Below are 6,314 nucleotides of genomic sequence, written 5' to 3'. Positions count from 1 at the left end.
CACTCTGCTGTGGAGGAGGATGCAGCCTCTGACACTTACCTCAGGGACCTGCCGGCCGTTTTCTGGGAGCCACCTCAAGTAAGCACTGCCGGGACCCACCACTGCATTTCCTACCCCTGCCTTCAGTTGAGGAGGTGAGCAGCAGGAAGGGCAGGGCCGGCCAGGGGAAATGGGGCATGCATGGCATGGCCAGAGGCACACTGGTCCGGCTGGCCCTGTGCTACCAGCATGCCCCTTCCTGTTGGGGGTGGGCCCATGCTGCGCCACACAGCTCCCCTGCCCAGTGCCCCCTGGATCCATTATGTCTTGCACCCCCTGAACCCACTATGCCCAGAGCTCCCCCACAACAAATGCACAGTGTTGTGCACACCACCACCCTTACCCAGCACCCCCCCACCCATAGCCCCACCACAGCTGCCCAGCACCCCACACAGAACACCCCCACTTGCTAGTTTCCCAATACATACAGATTTCCCCTCCATCCCTCCCTGTGCCCTTCCCCACAGCCCCACCACCACAACTACACAATGCCCCACACAGATCCCCCCTGCCCAGTGACACACACAGATCTCCCCCACTTCCCAGCACCCCAACAGGCCCCCACTGCCTAGCACCCCAAAACACACAAACCTCCCCCACTGCCCAGCGCCCTCCACACCCTCACAGCCCAGCATCCCCACACACACCTCCCAAACACTCACCATCACACCCTGCCCCCTTCCCTGGCTGCACTCACCAGCCCTGCTGGGAGGTGTCTGGCTCCTAGGGTGAGATGCGGCAAATGGAGTCTGCAGACTCTCCACGTGCTGCACCCGCCACAAGCACGAGCTCCGTGGCTGGTGGCTCCCATTGGCCAGGAAAGGCGCCAATGGGAGCTGCTGGAGCCGGAGAGCGGGGCTTGCAGGCACCAGCAGCATGCAGAGCCCCTCCCTCCCCTCGAGGGACCTGCCAAGGAGCAAGGTGAGTCACAGCGGGTGCTTACCTGGAGTGGCTCCCGGGAAGCATCCGGCAGGCAGGTCCCTCTGGCTCCTAGGGTTGCGGGTCAGGTCGGGTCGAGGAGGGAAGGCGGGGCGGGGGTGGGGGAAGAAAGCGGCGCGGTGGAGCTGCCGCCGATCGCGGTTGCGGCTTTTTTTTTTTTTTTTTTTTCCCCCCACTCCTGCCGCTTGGGGTGGCAAAACGTGGAGCTGGCCCTGCTGCTGCCGGCGCCTGCAAGCCCCGCCCCCGCAGCACGCGGCGGAGACCTCCTCGCCTGCCTGGGGCTGCACTGCAGGCTCCTGCCGGGGCGCGCGCCGCCGAGCCCCCCAGGGTGGAGCCGGCGGCGCCGCGGCGGGCAGCAGGCGGTTTTAGCCCAGGCGGTCCCGAGATGTCGGACAAGACGACGCGACGACCGGATGGGGGGGGGGGGGGTGGAGGGAAATCCCTAAAAAATCGGGTGTCCATATAACCCCCCGTCCGTCCCCCCCTCCCTACCCCCCTGTTTTTTTCTGCCTCCTGCTGCTTCTGCTAGGCCTAGCTTCCTTCACTATAGGGCAAATGAAAGCTTGTAGAAAATGTGATTAGCCAGACATAGTTTTAAGCACTGCATTTCTGTGAAGGGATCAGTTACAGGAGCTCTTTTTAATTCCCCACCCCCAGCCTGCCTCCAAATTTCATCATTGCTCATACTGGAAAGGAAATAGAAAGTGCTAAAAACATATACCATTTTGTTACCACATCTTAAATTGTGAACTTCAAATCCTGTTCCTATTAAAATGGGTGGGACTTTTCCAGTGGGATAGGGTCCTATGTGAGTAAAGTGACACAGTTATAAATCCAGATTTAATCTGATTGGGATATACAGCGGGTGTTAACCATTTTCTTCCCAGCTTCCTCCAAGATAATAATAGTGGGACTTCTCGGTATGGGTAGTTTCTTGAAGAAAAATCTGTGTGGCAAACGTGTATAAGGTAACGTCCTAGTCAGTTTGTGTAAATGCATTCACATACCCAATATGACGAGCTGTATTATGTTTAAGATTTTTGCTTAAGGGGGTATCTACTTTGTCCCAAAAGACTCTGACTGAAGGGCAATGTCCTTCTTCCTGGAAGCATTCCACTCTATTGTGTTCATATTTCTGATTGATCTGAGGTATTTATGTTAACTTTGAAATATTTATGGGTGCTCACTGTGCTGCTGAAGGTGATGCAAAACTAAGGTCCTGACTATAAGTGGTGATTAAAGAGCCAATGACACTATTCACAACAGTTGGAGGGTAAGCCCACCATATCCCACTCAATGCCAACTGGCTAACTATAGTCTTCCTGGCTAAAGTTTAATTTCTGTAATCTGATATGATTTTACTTTTTATTTTCTCTCCTTGTGTAGTGCTGCTGTGTACTATGGAAAATAGCTTCTACACTCCACTTCTGGGATGGTGCATTTCAATGGTAATCAGAGTGGTGTGTGTGTGTGTGTACACACAAACACCTATGGCACTATATGTAAATGTTAAATCTCTTATAAATTCTTTGGAATGCTGCAGGATGAAAGATATTGTATACATAACAGTATTATTTTGAGGGTTGCTCTTATGCCATGGGGAATCACAGGAGGCACACATTCCTGGTTTTTTTGAGGGGAGGGGCAGCATTGTGATTTGTTGTTGTTGGCAAATAGTAAATTCACCAAAAATGCATTTTATTTATTTGTTTGTTTATGTTTAGGGCACAAATATTTTTCGCTGGAAAAAAAAGAAAATAGAAACATTCTGAAAACATCAAAATGGTTAGTTTTGACACTTTCAAAATGAGCCGTTTCAACATTTCATTTCAAAATGCCATTTTCTAAAAGAAATGTAATTTCAAATTGACGTGTGAAATTTCATTCAGCCCAAACAATTTTCCGGGGTGGAGGGTTTGTCATTTTGGTGAGGGGATCTTTCTGTTCAGTCACTGAACTGAAAAAATATTTGTTCACTCAGTTGTAGTCATTGTTTCTTCCTTATGTCCTGGGAAGAATCCCACAGATCTTGAAGTCAGGAGAGAAAATTTTGCCAGAAAAATTAATAATAATAATTAATAGTAGATCAGTCACAAATCTGGAACATATCAAATTGCTGTGAATGATTTTTCTTGCAAAAATTGCTATGGCAAAACAGGGCTGCTATTCATTATCAATATGTAAAATAAATAATCTCTGGCTCCAAAGTCCTGGTTTGAGAAGGTGAAGCAGGCACTGAGGAACATGCTTAAAGTCCCAAATTATTTCAAGCCAGATTTAATGCCAGATATCTGACATTTTCACAGTAAGCTTTTAACAGCTATTTAGGTGTTGTTCCACTCAGCATTGAAATGCTTACCTGACTAGGCATTACAAACTGACTGTTGCAAAGCCTAAATTTCTTTAAAAATCTGGGCCTAAGGTACTAGCTTTCTAGCAGCAATGAAGATGTAATAAAAGAGCAGTGATATTTCATTTGGGCACTTGGCCATCATTTAAAGGGAAGAAATCAATTTGCAGCAACTGTGAAGAGTTATTCATGTCTGGAGCCTGATCAATTTAACTGTGGAAACATGCTAGTGCAGTCACGGGATCAGAATTTTAACACATTTACTCAGTTAAGCTTTCAGGCCATCAAGGTAAATAGCTGACCACAGCTGCTCAGTTTGCTTGAATTAAGTGTCATTCAATATTCACTTGAGACAAACTCATAAGCCCCTCGCTGTCCTACAACACCAGTTCTTTCTAGGCACGCATGTTGCATAAAGACAGTGTAGATCAGAAAGAGCTCTTCCCAACCACATGCAGGATAAAGAATGTTCTTGAGACCCAGTTCTATTGTGTGATGCTTCAAACTATTTCGAATTAGGTCACTAGTCATGGGCTGTGGAAGATCCTAGTCAATCTGCTGCCAGAACTGTTTTACAGTATGTGCTTTGGGAATCTGGAAGTTTCTCTTTAGAAGTTAGCTAATGGAAAATACAGTCAGTGCTTTCATGTGAGCTCCTGATAGGAGGCCATGACTTTAGAGAACATGTGCAACTGCTGGTTTATTTATGGGGAGGTGCGGGGGAGGGGGATAACTGTTGTGGGAAATGGACATATCGTTGTTCCTATGTTGCTCTTCATGCTGTTTGTATTTTAGTGCCAGTGAGCTAGCACATACACATTAGTGATAAAGTCCCCTGGTGATTACCAAGCCCTCTTTTGATCTTAGCTTAAAACCTAAAAGGAGGAAGTAGTTCTGATTTGTGGCTCTGATTCTATTACTGCGTTGCTCATGGTATGTTTTACTTCTGCTACTGATCTGTTATTACAGGAACATTTTCTGATACAAAACACAGCATTAGGAATGTAATAACCAGCATCAGAGCTCATAGTCTATCCTCCTAGTTTTAGGTGTGGTGGCCGGTATAGGATCACAGAACTTTTGGGCAGTAAGACCGGTAAGAATATCGTAGCCACCTCTTTCACATCTGACTTCGTCTCTTCTGGTGTTTGGAATAACATTGCTCAATCATACCAGACTCAAAATCAAAAGTGTTTGTCTTCTTCTTTAATAAGAGATTATTTATTTGTGTGAACACAGGAATATAAGATCAGTTGCTGGCTCCTTTGCTCAGATTTCTGGGGATTATTTTACTTTTTCAAATGGTTTCATTCCCTGTAGGTGTGTCCTGGCCTCCACTGTAGTACTTAGTCTTGATGACTCCACTAACGCCCACTGCTGAAGGCAGAATGATCTATTTCAGACTCCCCTGCTGATTGAACTTAGCCAACAATCCACTCATGACTCCAGCAGATGTTTCTGCTTTCTTTCCTTTTCTTTTCTTTTCCAGCCAGTGAAAACTTTATAAATCTTGCCATCGTCATTCCAGAAATGTGAGACGTTTCCCTCTTGACACCAAAAACATCTCATTGACCTTATCTGCATGTGACAGAACATATGTTTGTGGATGACCCAGACACCCAAGTTTAAACTAACACAAAACAATAGTTAACTCTTGCAAATGATGGATCTAAATTTGAATAGTGTCTAAAAAAATCATTGGATTTTCATTTCTGCAGTGATGGTTAATTCTGCTGCTCCTGCACCTAAAAACCGATTAAAAGAAAAACTTGATTACCATATAGTAATAAATCAAAATACTTTATCTTCTCAGTATAATTGCTCCTAGTACCTTTATTACACTAGTACCTTATGTACATAGGATCCAATCCAACAGCCACTGATGTCAATGGGAGTCCTTCCATTTACTTCAATGGGAATTGGATGAGGATTTAAAAAAGTCCTCCAAACCAAACTGAGGCCTTAATGTACACTCATTACAGTCCTTCCATTGTTTGAGGCAGGAGATGACTATGCTATTCTTTGTCTGATTTCCCACAGGCACACACAAGAGGAACGGACATATCAAAGGTGGTTCCCCAAACCTTCATTTCAAATTTTGTCCCTTTAGGATACTGGATCAAGTCTTGCCCTGCTTGGTCGTGACTAGAAATCACTACTATATAACAATGTGAGGTGAGTTAGTTGTCTGAGTCAGGTTCCCTGGAGACTAGAAGCCGTGTATTTTTGGTGCTAACTAGTCACCTCTTCAGTTTCCATGCCCAGTTAATCATTGGCCTCTTTGAACAGTGCTCTCACACTATAATTTGCTCACAAAATGTGACTATGTCATAACCTGAGGCTGTCAGGAGCTTTCAGGAGGCTGGATAGTTATGACATGGCAGGATGTGGCTGTGTAGGAATTACATAAATTTTTTAAATCTCATTAATATGAAAAAATGGAGTTCTGCATTCCAGGAAGAAATACTTCAAACTTCCTCATGGCAAATAAAGACTGCATTGTGGCATAAGTCTTGGGTTTTTTTCCCGAGAGCAGCAGCAAGTGTCTTGAACTTGCTATAGCTCATTTGCTCTATGATGACATCTGTAGCTCTGACAACCATAGAAATGTAGGGCTGGAAAGGTCCTCGAGAGGTCCCCAAGTTTGGACCCCTGCATTGACCTGATCATCAATAGGAAAGCAAGTTCCTGAGTTCCTGACAGGATATTCTTCACTAACAATTGTCATTGTCTTCATTTGAGTAATAAGGTGATGCTAGCTCCTCCATTACTGCCATCTTTGGAGCACTCTTTTTCTGTCCCCTACTAATTAAGCAAACAAATTGTCTTCTTTGCACTAAGAATTTATTTCTTAGCTGCATCTCAGACTTAGTTGGATGTTTTGTGTGTTCTGTGATCAACATTTTTCAAACTGGGGAACGTTCACATAAACTCTAGATTAGCAAAGGGAAATTAATATTAATGAATCTATAGGACAAATTCACTC

At 45.1% G+C, this 6,314-nt stretch overlaps 1 long non-coding RNA gene across 1 annotated transcript; it reads left to right on the top strand.

The window, feature by feature from the left end:
• Nucleotides 1–2,379: 2,379 nt before the first annotated feature.
• LOC120401807 lies at nt 2,380–5,503 on the top strand. Its single transcript, XR_005596752.1, has 3 exons — nt 2,380–2,426; nt 2,703–2,763; nt 5,439–5,503. It is a non-coding gene; the product is annotated as an uncharacterized LOC120401807 (long non-coding RNA).
• The last annotated feature ends 811 nt before the right edge of the window (nt 5,504–6,314 follow it).

This window comes from Mauremys reevesii, linkage group 3 (genome assembly GCF_016161935.1).
Source record: "Mauremys reevesii isolate NIE-2019 linkage group 3, ASM1616193v1, whole genome shotgun sequence".
Lineage (NCBI taxonomy): Eukaryota > Metazoa > Chordata > Testudines > Geoemydidae > Mauremys > Mauremys reevesii.
This window is presented reverse-complemented; position numbering and strand designations above follow the sequence as displayed.